The following is a 13,986-nucleotide window of genomic DNA, read 5'->3' on the forward strand; positions in this document are numbered from 1 at the left end:
TTTACGATAAATCTGATGAAGGTCTTTTGGTGCGTGAAGTATGACTGAGAGCAATGTTTGGTTTTTCTTATGCCTTACTGTTTGAAAAATTCAAGCTAGCAGTGGAAGTTGCCTTTTTGCACTACTGATTCAGTTACAGCGACATGTAGTAGACGATTTATGTGATAAAGAGATTTCTTATTAACCTCATTGAGGTCTTTTTAGTTTCTCAGTAGTTTTTTTCTTCATTATGTGCTATCCATACATGTTGGGCTTGCATGGCAAGGTTTTGATAGTGGGGGGGCTGTAGGGAAGGCTTCTGTGAGAATTGATCAGGGGCTGCCCCCATGTCGAGCAGAGCCAGTTTCAGATGGCTTTAAAATCAACCTGTTGCTACCCAAAGCTGAGCCCATCAGCGATGCTGGTTGCACCTCTGTGATACCATTTAAGAAAGGGTACAAGGTGCAACATTAACTGTTTTTTGTAGTGATTTGTCTGTGTGTATTGTATAACCTGTAAACTGAGATTGTGCCCATTATAGTGCATACGCAGATTATCAGTAATTGTATCTTCTATGCCATAGCTTCTTAAAAATAGACAAACAATGAATCATACCCACAGCAAAAAAGAACAGACTTTGGAGTAACCATAACAAAATCCATAGGAGTGCACGTACCTGTGCCGGCTGCATTTGGGGCTCTGCAGAATGTCCCAGCTTGGTTAAGTGGTTGTTGTTGCACTGTGTGTAGTAGTCTTGGATCAAGCCATTCCGCAGCAAGTCACTTAAGTTGTATAAGTTTCCTAAATATTCAAAGAGGGTTTCCTAAAGCATTTTTAATTAAGATATTTTAGAAATACAAAGAAATATGTTCAACTAATTTTCTTTACTTAATAGACTAAACCAAGGTAAACCACTGGAGGCTGTATAGTCTTTCAAGGAAATGTCCTCATCAGCTAGACATTAAATTAGGTCATCTTGATAACCTGGACTGGTGAACCAAATTGGTTTGATATTTGATAGTACCTCCCCTGGAGTTTTGGGTTAAAAATAGTGAAATAGTAAAAGAAATTCTCCAAAAGGATTTTGCATCTCAGCGGATGTTTTTCCTTTGAACAAAATGTTTCATTTTATAATTGAAATACAGTATGCCTTTGAACTTTCAACAGCTAAAGCTATTAAGTAAGAGTATCACATTTCATTTATTATATTACATTTTAAGTTCAGTCCATGCATTTTTAATTCTGTTTATGTCTTGAGAGCTTGCCTCTAGTGGAATAAAACCAATCAAGAATCTAGAACAAGAATTAAAATTTAGGTCCTAATTCACCATTGCCCTGTGGTTCCTTTGTGTTTGCTTGAGTAAGTACAAAGGACAAATAAAGTAAATGTAAGGACTCTCTGGAGAAAACTGTTATTGTACAGGGTCAGATAATGCTCAAATTCTGCCAGGCCCACCTAAGAGTCCCTTAGTATGAGAAAGCTGTGCTCCATGGTGACTAAAGATAGAAGGAAGGTATATTAGCTCTATGCCAGGGCAAGGTAGGAGAAAGAATGGCCAAAATAAATGGTTTCACAGAGAATGTGTGTTCACAATATTTAAAAACCCAACCAACCAAAAAGAGTGAGTGAATTGATGGTGAAGGTCAGGTGTGTGCAAGTTAGCCTGCATTTGAGCTAGTAGTAGTGACTTTCCTAGCTTTCAGAAGCTTGTGAATAAAAAAAAAAAAAAAAAGTCATAGATAGGAGGAGGTGGGGTATCAGGGTACTACGGGAAAAATCTTAGGCATCTGTCTCTTAAGAGTCATCTTGCAAGCAGAAACATGGTGTGGTGGGTGGACCCCAGCCAGCAGCTGAAGCCCAATCTGGCCGCTGGCTCACTCACCCCCCCAGTGGGATGGGGGAAAGAATTGGAAGGGCAAAAGTGAGGAAAACTCAGGACTTGAGATAAAGACAGTTTAATAAGTGAAGTGTCACATGCAAACAAAGCAAAATAAGGAATTTATTCACTGCAGGGGTTTCACCATTTTCCAAAAAGCCATGGCTTCACCACCTATAAAGCTTACTTGGATGAATACCACCATAACTCTGAAGGTCCCCCTTCCTCTCTCTTTCCCCCAGCATTTATTGCTGAGCACAACCCCAGATGGTCTGGAATGTCCCTTTGGTCAGTGGGGGTCAGCTGTCCCGGCTCTGCCCCCTCCCAGCTTCTTGTGCACCCCCAGCCCACTGGCTGCTGGGGCAGCCCGAGACCCAGAAACGGCCTTGAGGCTGCGTAAGCACTGCTCGGCAGGGGATGGAACATGCCTGGGTTATCAACTGTTGTGCTCACAGATCCAAACCACATCAGCACACAGCTACTATGAAGAAAATTAACACAACCACCCCACCGCAGGGCACCGCTCAGCCCCTCAGCCAGGCTGGTGGTGCCTCTGGGAAAGGGCAAAACCCTGCCCAGGCAGCGAGGAGTGAGGAAAAAAGTGTGAGAACCAGCCCTGTGAGCACCCAGGTGAGGGCAGGATGAGGGGCAGGAGGTGCTGCAGCACTTGACTCCCCAAGTCAAGTCTGCTGTACCCACGACAGTAACTGGTAAACAGTCTCTCTGTCTTAATCCTGACCCATGAGCTTTTCCATGTTGTTTTCTCCCATGTCCTGGTGAAGAGGAGGAGGGAGAGAGCGGCTGGGTGGACATCAGGCAGCCAGACAGGGTCAACTCATTGCATTTAGGAAGAGAAGATGTATTCCTCTTGTGTATCACATGGATACATGTGTGTTTTCCTTATTCTGTACTCCTGACCTTGCTATGTAATTTTTATTTTTGCTTCTTTTAAATCAGAGGAAAAAAAAGTGATCTTAAGGTACAATCAGAGCTCAGCTTTGTTTAGCAGAACATTTTTCAGCTAAAACTTTGCAAGCTTTTTTATATTCAGTTATTTTCTTTTTTATTAATGGGCTCATAATTCTGTCAAAACAAAGACTGAAAAAATGACATGTGTGATTTAATATTCACCTTTTTAAAGGACATAGATTTTCTGAGTACAGGAGGAGGATTCAGAGCTGAATGTTAAAACTCACAAATTTCTCAAGGCCTACTGTATTTTTCAACCTTAAGGACTGTTCTACATCCCTGGAATTAGAGTAAGGCTAGATCTTTGAGAATCTGTGTCTATCTTTTGCATTTATGAAGGAGACATTTTTCCCGTTCCCAGGTTGGTCTGGTGTCGTGGTTTGACGCGGCAGGCAGCTAAAACAACGTCGCACACGCCCCCAGTGGGATGGGGGAGAGAACCAGCGAAAAAGGGTAAAACACGTGGGTTGAGATAAAGACACTTTAATATGACAGAAAAGGAAGATAATAATAACATCATCAGCAACAACGATAATCTACAAAACAAGTGATGCGCAGCACAGTTGCTGACGCCCCGCTGACCGATGCCCAGCTAGTTCCCGAGCTGTGATCCAACCCCCCAGCCAGCTTCCCCAAGTTATATACACTGAGCATGACATTCTATAGTATGGAATATCCCTTTGGCCAGTTGGGGCCAGCTGTCCTGGCCGTGTCCCCTCCCAGCTTCTCGTGCACCCCCAGCCTCCTCGCTGGGGTGATGTGAGAAGCTGAAGAGTCCTTGACTTGGTGTAGTCATTGCCTAGCAACAACCAGAACATTAGTGTGTTATCAACAGTATTCTCATCCTAAATCCAAAGCACAGCACTATACCTGCTACTAGGAAAAAAATTAACTTGGTTCCAGCTGAAACCTGGACATCTGGCCAATTTGAAGTTTTGGTTGTTTTTTTTTTTCTTCTAGAAGGGATTAATTTTTTTCTTTTCTTGTCAGGGCGTCCTGCTAGGTAGGCTTGATTTTGAAGTTAATTTTTGTCATTTAATGACAGGAGGACAGTACATGTGATTGCAATATGGAAGAGGCAGCAAGGCTGTGTCTCAGGAACAGTGCTCTGAGGAGAATCTAAACTGTAATGCTATTTAGTATCAGGCTACGTACTATATTTCAATGAATATCTATCTTAGAAATACAGTGAATATTCTTCTTGTGTATTTTTGCTTTCACTTGTCTTTAAGTCATCTTTTTATCATTGACTGGGGAAAGTACAGGAGGTGATGAAATGTTTTAAACTTTTCCATAAAGATTTTGATATGCTGTTTTTATTTCTTCGATCTTCCCAGGCATCCTTCTGCACTCTTGAGGCTTTATTCTTTTTACTTGGTTGGTTTTTTCCTTCCTACTGGTCCTCTGTGAGCGGAGGGATGGGAAGGTTTCTTTAGCTGTTTGTACTCACGTGTCACGCACTTCTCGGGACTTAGTTATTCCAGTCTCTCTCCCTTCCTCGGTTCTTGATGTTCTGACATTCAGATGAGTCACCAAATGCATTATTTTTTTGGTTGTTAGATTGATTTCATATGTGAAATTCATTTCAAATGCCTGTTCTGAATATACTCATCTACCTTCAATTTGCCTGGCATACTGAGCAGAATCCGATTAGATGTGTTTATAAAATGACTTATCTCCAGGCCTGCAATTCAGCTGAAAGTGTGAGATGACTGGGGAATTTGTAGCTTGCAAGCTTCAATTGCTGGAACATACTGAGTCATCAAATATATCTTCCTTTGTAGATGCAAAGCAAGTTTCACCTTAGGTATTTAATTACAGCATGCAGCATAGTTGGGTGGTGTGTGGGTGTTAATGTCAGCTGAGTCTACAGAGTGATATCTGAACAGCCTTGGTTTATCAAACAGGCTAGATGTGGGTTCAGAACCCAAAGGTATTAATTTGTATTTGAAACTGGTGTGATAAGGTGTGAAATTCCCTGCATGAAATGCAAAATATTTGCCACACGTTTCTATTTCAAGTTTTGTTCCTAAATCTGATATTTGTCTAGAAGCGGCTTCCTTCAAACTGGTTGTAAAAACCTGTTTTGTGTATATAGAGTTATATTAGTATATACTCTTGACTGTGTTTAATTATGAGACATTATTCTAACTGCTGTTTTAGGCTTCTTTCCAGTAGTACTTTGAAAACCAGTTGTGATTGTATGCTGAACTAGAATAATCAGCATGTTTACAAGCATTTATATTATTCTTTGGTAATAGAAAATAAATAAAAATAATTTAGTACTATAAAAGTGGTATGTGTTATGGCAATGGCCATGACCAAGTATCTGATAGGAGCAGATGAATATTATACTGATTTTCTTTACCATCAGAATGAGAATGTAGTTCTACTGATATATTTACATTTCTATGGTATGATGTATTATTTCTAGATGAAAACAGTCAGCAAAACATTTATTCCAGTTTTAATCAGCAAAGTCGCATATAATTGTAAAACTATATAGACAGAGAAGGTAATCTTCCAAAACCAGTACTAATCCCAAAATTGTGTGTATACCATAAGAAGATTCTTTAATTCATTTCTGTGAAGGCAAATTAGAGTAACATAGATGCTATTTTTTTCTATTTATTTATTTATCGTGTAGTATAATTATATCTAAAGATTCTAAGACTCTGTTCTCTGCTTTACTGCTGCCATATGGGGGTGTTACTAGCAAGTCAGTATAGAACATGCAGTCTATTTACTGTTATCTTTTATGGAATTTGTGCTGGTGCTGACTTTGAGGAATGTATCATTAAAGCACCTTATCCTTAAAACATACTGTTAAAGCAAGATTTCTGATGATTCACTACTGTGGTACATCATCAGCACCAGGCTCCTTGCTGCTACATTCCTCAGAGTGTTATATTGCAAAAGAAAAATAAAAAAAAGGAAGAATACTGCAAAAATACAGTGTTAACTTTGTAAAGACAACATACTGGATATGTTGTGGTACCTCTTTTGATGCCTCAGGTTCTCTCTCTCTCTCCTCTATATAGTGCCAATATATTAACAGAAAATTTGTATGATTATGATGAAAGAATTATAGCATCAATTAACTTCCCTGCTGTAGGATGAACTCTTACTGATATTTGTAAATATTTACTTGCTCTTGCAAATATTCAAATGTGAATATGATTCCAACAAAAAGCCAGTATGAAAACACAGCCCAAATTTGGCAAAGTTCAGGCATAGGTTTTATAGCCAAGGCCTTTCTTTAGTCAGAACTTGAAACCCATCAGAGGAAAGGAGCCATAAAATCAAGTCTAAGTAATCTTGGAAATGAGATAATAGTCCATTAATCTCATTGATACAAGCATGAAATTTTCTGCTGTACTTCATGCCTATACATTTGTAAGAAATTTATCAGTGGAAATGGGACAGAAGCCATAGGATTACTGCAGGGGTGACTTCCTCACACTTCCACTGTAGGCTTTTTTTTCAATTTATTTTTTTAATATATTTTTTTTCTCAGTGAAAATATGAAAGTCATTTGTGGAACGATGCCAACCAAAACTTGTTACTGGTTCCATATTAAATGAGAATTAGTGGCAAGCTTATAATGTATGACTCATAAATCAGTGTCGAAAGGTTAAGTGGCAAGTATTAGAGAAAGCAGTGCTGTGATCTGAGTGGTACAGTTCAAGGAGTGGCCTGTTACTGATCAAACTACTTGGGAACTACTACAAATATATGGTGTTATTTACATATGGTTGTGCCCTGGCTTTGCTCTACTTTTATCCCAATATATAGAAACCACTAGATAATACTCAGAAATTGTTTCTTAAAAAAGAAGGGAGTCTTCCTTTGAGAAGTTCCATGTCTTAGCATCCAGCTCAAGCAGAGGGCTCCTTCTCTCACTTAGTTTCTCGGTATCAGACTCTTGCTGTCCAAACAACCCACTTTGCCTGGGCTGGCTACCTGGGCAAACCAAAGCATCTATAAATAACAGGAATTTTGTTATCTATCATTTCTGGGAACTATCCAAGAGAGTGCAGGCTCTTAGAGAAAATAGTTTTATTTTTCTCTTTCCCTAGAGGCTTCCCACCCCTTGGAGAACTTTTCTATATGTAGCAAAGTGCAGTTGCCTTTACAGAGATGGAATCTACATGGCCTTTAACAACTGGCATTTTTCCACTCTCCTGAAATGGGCAAGGATACCTCTTTGCTCCTCATTTTCCTGTGAGTGGTCCTGTTCTGTTTTCATTTCAGCTATACTTTCCCACATGAAAAACAGCATCATGGGCTCATGGCAAGGTAAGAAGAATAGCTTCAACATTGTAAAGATTCTTTCCATGTAACACAATCTAGCAGTCTTGAGTCACTGAAATAGATGGCAAAAGTTCTGCGTCAGTCGTGCAAGACAAGTAATTTTGTGAGTGGTGCAAACCTCATTTTATTGAGCTAAGCAGCAGCAGGAGATAATGAGAACTAAGTACCAGAAGGATATTTGCTAGTATGGTGCTCATTTTTTATGAACAACTTCTATTTTCCTCATATGTATTCATTACTTAAAAACCTGATGTGAATAATTCTGTTTAATCATGCTTGCTATCTACACTGTATACAAGAAAATCACGGTCTTTAAGAGCTGGAAATCTTAGAATTGTAGTTAGTTTTGTTTATATTCAAAGGTAATAGGTTATCTGAAACTTCTTATAATTGGTTTTTGTTTTGTTTTGAGGAGTACGATATAGTAGTATGAACTAGCTTAGTTTGAAAGGTTGAATGAAAATTCCAAATTTCAGAGCCCATCAAAAGCATTGTCTTCTTGTTGGAAAATGTTAACAGTACAAAACCAGGGAATTCTGTGTGGCTTGTAATGGCAAGCTCTCCTTTGGTACTGATTATTTCTGGTCATTTTTTTGACAATAAAGTGAAAGACACACTGTCTTCCAATTGAAGAATTAACTACAATGGTTGTTGCTTCATAATCACTTAAGACAGCTAATGATATAAATAATACTTCAGAATTTTCTCATGGAATTCCACTATGGTGATTATTTGATTTTCATTCTAGACTAAATGTTGCAATCTATGATACATATTTTTTCTACAGCAAGATCTATTTGTGATACATACCATATTTTAAATGATGAAACAACTTGTAAACTTTACTCAAGACTTTTCCTCCTGAAGAAATTAGAAAGTGCAATTTACTGATGTTGAGATTGTGCCATATCACATGTATTACAAACATAAAGATGTGTAGCTAAACTACCATGGAACTATTAGGGGAGGAATACAGTGATACAATTTCTCCATAACATAAAAAACTTACTGGCTATGTCCTTTCTTAAAATCTCTGGAAGTACCTAATAGGACAGATGTTAACTGAAACAAAAATGTATTTTTGGGTTATTTCAGCATAGTGTGGAAGGCACTAGCTACATGTATATTTTCTTTCATTACGTTTTCTACTGACATTCAAATAAGTTGTTTTTTAAAGCACGTACTAATGAAACAGGACCTAATTGCCTTCTCTCAGTACAAATAAACTATGAGCTGGATCTATAAAGCACATTGTTTTCCAAATTTATGCATGCTAATATTTTTCTGTTTTGTTACTGTAGTGTCGTCAAAATAGGGTGTGATCACAATGTCTTCATCCTTCTCAGTATAAAACACTTTTTTGGATAGTATGCTATAAAAACCAGGCAGGTGCTTTGGTTTTATTGTAAATATTACCTAACTGAGAGTGCAATAAATGGGAAACTATAATTTTAAGTATTGTTTGAATTATTCTTCTCTCAAAAAGAGAAGATAATTCTAAATTTAAATGTAGACTGTACCCAGTTTCTACAGTCTGCTGTGCCTGCATGCATCAATTTGAGAATTTTGTGTAAAAGGCGTATGGATTGTCATATAAAAGAAAAGTTGTGTTTATGTAGCTAGTGATTTCAAAATTGGAAGCAATTTTTATTTTATCTACTTTACGTGATTCTCACCTGACTGATTATTAAAAGCAGCACAAAGCTCTAGATGGACTCTGTAGTGTCTATTTATTCCTACAGCTTTTTCAAAATCGCATGTTACTCTGCTGTAAGAAGGCATTCTAGTGAATTGCCTGGAATTCCATGTAATGCAGAAGTGTGCACTATCAGACTTATAACTGTAAAACACTGCTCATTGTCATGGTTAATTTTTCTCCAAACACTTGCCACAGCTTCACATGATTTTTCATTAACTAAAACTGTAGCAGCTGCATGTATATGTGATATTCTCACCCAGGCCACTAAAAAATACATGTGCCTGTAGTCACTGGGTAGATTATGAGCCTGCCTTTGGATCAGAAGCATTTGAATCTGAGGCAAATATTCCATGATGCTGCATAATTTCAGGCTTAATTAGTTTTCCACACCTTGCTCTTTTTGGCAGGGAGGAGTGAGGGGGTAAGCAGTGTGTACTGAAGCTGTCTTAGTTTGCGGTGAAAACCCAACTGAGGTGACTCTTTTGTCATTGATTATTGGGGAGGTTTTCTCCGGCTGGATGCCTTCTGCCTGGTCACCATAAATTAGTTTTGTGTCACTGCCTCTAACAACCAAAACACACTGATAGTCTTTAAATGATGGTTTATATGACCTGAGACAAGATCGAGCCTTATTTTTCTGCTCTATTACTTTCAAAGAATAGTCTTTCTATTATTAACGTGCTGTAGTAAAAGAATTTTAAATTCCTTTAAAATTTATAGTTGTTTTGTTCGTTGCATCTCATGAATGCAAACCTTACCGGACTTGTAAGCTAATAACAAGCAGATGTATATATATGGTTTTTAATGATGTGATAATGCGATCTTTTTTTATTATTTTAGAATGGTTTACAGTTTGATGTTTTACCGGAACTCTTCTGGCTTGATTTCTCTACAGCTGTATAAATAAGATAGGAATTCTCTGACAGTATGATGAAGTTATAAAAATATAAACTGGCTATGAGGGCACAGTCATGGCTGTAAGCAACTAGGTCTACCCTAGCAGGTACGATAGGCAGAGTCTTCTGTGGCTGGACTCAAAAAGGTGGGGAATAACAGTACCTTAAGAATGGATATTTCTGTTACAATTGGGCATTTTTCATCTGCTTTCCAGGTAAAGATCAAAATTTGAAACTGTGTAATAGTAGTTTTTAATACTTGTAAGTCTGTAGTGTTGCTAGTTTCCAAATGAGTAGCCTGTTGCTTTCTAAGTAAAAGCTTGCAAAAAAGTAAATACACAAATTCATTTTTACACATAATTGCACTTTTGATTAAGAACAGCAAATTCCTCTTTTGCATTACTGTCTAAGTCTCTGAGGGGGTTTTATTCTTTGTTAATTTGACACATTGCAGATGGTTTTCAATCTGCTGCTATAGAAAGGCTAAGGAAAAACCCCAAACTGGTTCCAGTCGGCTCCAATGGCCCCACCGCAGGACAGAGCTGAGCCCATCGGCCAAGCGGGTGGTACCTTGAAAAGAACCCAGCTCATCTTGGTGAAGTCCTGGTAGCCAGTATAGATCAAATTGCATATGTTCCTTGAATTAGTCTTCTTCCTCAAAGGTTTGAAAGGCAGATCGCATGCTCCTTCAGCTCCATAGGCTACTAACCCACTTTAGATAGTTTTATGGTACTTCTGAGCCTTGTTTGGAAAAGTTTATGAAAACAAAATTCTCTTTCTAGGAATGGTAATCACGAGGTTTCAATAATTTTACACTGTAGAAATGAACAATATCTACTAAAGATAACAAAAAAATGTTAACATGTTATTCATATTCAAAGTTTCTCATTGATTTACTGTAGTGAAGTCCAGTCTTCTACTGCTGTGATCCTTTTGTTAAAAACCTTGGAACAGTTTGATCGAAAATGGAATACAAAGGGGACTTGTGAGTGGATTGCTAGAGTGTGGTGTCTTGACACATGGCCTTTCACATTGTGTTTCACAAACTTTTCATCACCTCATTATTTTCTGACACTTTAGAGAAGGTGAAGAATGGTCAATGAAATTACATAAATCATGAGACCTCTTCAAAACTTTCAGTCCCCTTTGCTACTCAGGAGTGCTGAAATTGTGGAGCTTTCACTCTTGGCACTCAATTCATAAGAGGTCGTCCAGTGAAAACAAAGATGTAAAATAGAGTAGAAAACAAGGAAACAAAGCTACTACTATGAAACAGAGAAATGAGGAAACATGTAGATAAAGGGAGAGCAGAAAGAAATGGAGGATGTGTACAAGAATTTTATATTTAAGGCACTAAAAGATGAAAAGTCAAGAAAAGGGTAAAGGGAGTGGTTTTTTTTCAGTGCTGTGGAACAATTATGCCTCACTGGAGAATTTGCATAGATTTTTAATTCTAATGGATAAAGGCTAATTTTTATGAAGTTCATTTTACTTTGTTGGTATGCAGTCAAATGTATCTTTCAAACACAGATTTGACATCTGTGAAACTTTATCCTGACCGGTACAGAATCAGGATAGAATATTCTTCCAAAACACAGCTAGCTTTACACAGTGAGCCATGGTCAGTTCACCATGGTTCTAGCCAACAGAAAGGTGAAAGAGGGACCGTATGCCATGGTTTTGTGTCAGTTATACTTGCGGGACAGAGGTAAATGGCAGATAAGTGCAAAGATGTATTGTTTATCCATAGTGAGTAACACCAAAAGTTCAACTGTGAGTGATAAGCATGGTGGATGCCGCACATAATGCAGTAATTTACTCTAAAGAATGACTTTGCGGTCTTCATTTTAGCTAGTTCGCCCAATTTACATCAAAAACAGCCTCTGTGAGATCAGTTCACAAACTGTTTCCTAACAGGCTTCACTGCTGTATGAGATTTACGTGGCGAAGTTCTGGTAGCTGAGGGGCTGCGGGAGTGGCACCTGTGAGGAGAGGTCATTAGAAGAGCTTTTGGGGTCTGATTTGCTCTTTCCCATTCACTTTACTTAACCATTTACGCCAATATAAGGTTTAAAATAAACTTATATAAAACATGGATACACTGCCTTGGATTTCGTATGCTTTATGCAACCACTTTGGGGCACAGGGAAAGAACTCCGTAAGGCAAAGAGCAGTAAGAGATCTGGCCTGGTTCTACTAGTCTTCACCGCTGTGACAAGAGGCTTGAGAATACAGTCGTGAAATTTTCTGGTATTGATTTCCTGCATGTGCAGGAAAGAGTAATAACAGTTCGTAGATACAGGAAGTCTTCCAGTTTTTCTGTGTGCTAACACGGGAATTTAAATATATCTACTTATATGACAGTATTAACTGGTCTGTTAATGTGGAATTCAGGGGGAAAATCTCACCAGAAATGTGTACTTTCTACATCCCAAATCAATTTCCATGACTTCTTCATTGTTTCCTACCTAATTAAATCGATGGTTCTATTGCTGAGCTTAAAATGAAGCTGACACAAAGTCCCCAAACGCTGCAGAAACCAATGGTCCTTGCAAAAGGCCTTTGTTTCCAGTGCCACACAGTTCAGATGTGTTACATCTGTTTTATTAACTGAACTAAACATTTACACCATCATGTTCCCATATTTACCAAATCCCACTAAATGGAGGTTTCCCATTACTACTATAGAAGTACAAGCCCAGTATTGTACAAAGAAGGAAAGAAAAATTGTGTTACAGATACCTATTTCTCACCAATTACAAGGAAAATATTATCTACTCATTAAGTTTTGTTGGTTTGTTTTTGTTTTTTTTTTAATTTTAAATGTGCTGAAATATTTTACCTGTGTTTGGTGTAAGAATACAATATAAATCCTAGTTTTAGATGCTTCTGGAATCTTCTACCTAGGAATCATTACATATGGATTATAGTCCACCCCTTTTCAGGCGTGTGAAACAAAGTTGTTGTGAAATGCTTCTCTTTCAAGAATGCCTTCTTTTTAAAGATAGCTTCATTTTTCTTTTTTTTTGCCACACATACTCATAAAAAGCATTATCTTACTCTGCAATTAGTCTCCCTGCAATCAAATAAAGGGCATGGATTAATTGGAGAACCACTAGAAATATTTTAAAGGGATTAATGTTAATGGAGAAACAAATTATCTTTCTATCAAATGAGGTTAATAACAAAAATAAGTAGTGCCCCCCTACACTTAGTCAAAACCTTACAGATTCTGCTAAAGATTAATCAGACAACTTTTTCTATAAAATCTATAGAATTCCAAGCAGTTCAGGGTCCTAACTCTCATTCTGAAGAGGATCAAGCCCCTTGGAAGCCTAACTCTTATTGCCATGTCCGATTTTAAAAACCTGGTTCCTTAAGGAATAAATGGTAACCTAAAAGGGTTTTCTGAAGTAGGTCCCTAGTTGAAGTCTCACTGAAATTAATGTTACGCTGAGTCCTGGTTAGCCTATTGCAATCTGTCTTGTTCTCAGTGTAAAATTACTATAGGTTCATTAACACTTTAACTCATATAAGTTTATGTAGTAGACTGGAAAAGAGAGTATTTTTTTTTTTTGATTCTCTTCTATAAAAAAGAATTTATTATTTTATTTATTTTATTTTAATCTTTATTGATTCTCTTCTATAAAAAACATAATTGCTTAATCCCTTACAATATTTAAAGCACTTCTGCAATTAACGTGTGGCCTTTATTTGCATAAAGGCAATTCACAAAGGTGAATTGTAAAACCATATTAAGCATCGTTTTTATCTTTGTATTGATGTGATATTTTCTGTATTCATTGTCTGGCTGTAAATACATGTTAGAAAATCTTTGGTGTCTGTTGAAGTACTGAAGAGTGTGATGTTGCTGCAGTATGACTATCATCGCTTCTAGCTGATTATTTCATCACAATTCTTCCACAAAAAAGTACTGTCTTTATTAAGACAAGTATAGCCGTATAACATTGTCTGATATTGTATGTTTGTGTGTTGACTGGTTTTGTAAGCACAAGTGTCTTAAGGAGTGCTGGTTGGTTTTTTTAAACTAAACCATTAAACTAAGAACAGGAACAACTACTTCCTGACTTGTCCACATCTGGACGGCCTGTGGGCTATCAGTCGGCTACCTGTAGGCTAAATTTTCACTTGCTCTAAAAAAAGCAGTAGAAGAGTAAGTCAGTTGTAATTTTTAATTCCTAAAAATATGAATGTAGTGTAGCAAATGATGATTAAATGGAGGGCACTGGAC

The sequence above is a fragment of the Balearica regulorum genome, chromosome 15 (assembly GCF_011004875.1).
Source record: "Balearica regulorum gibbericeps isolate bBalReg1 chromosome 15, bBalReg1.pri, whole genome shotgun sequence".
Classification (NCBI taxonomy): Eukaryota; Metazoa; Chordata; class Aves; order Gruiformes; family Gruidae; genus Balearica; species Balearica regulorum.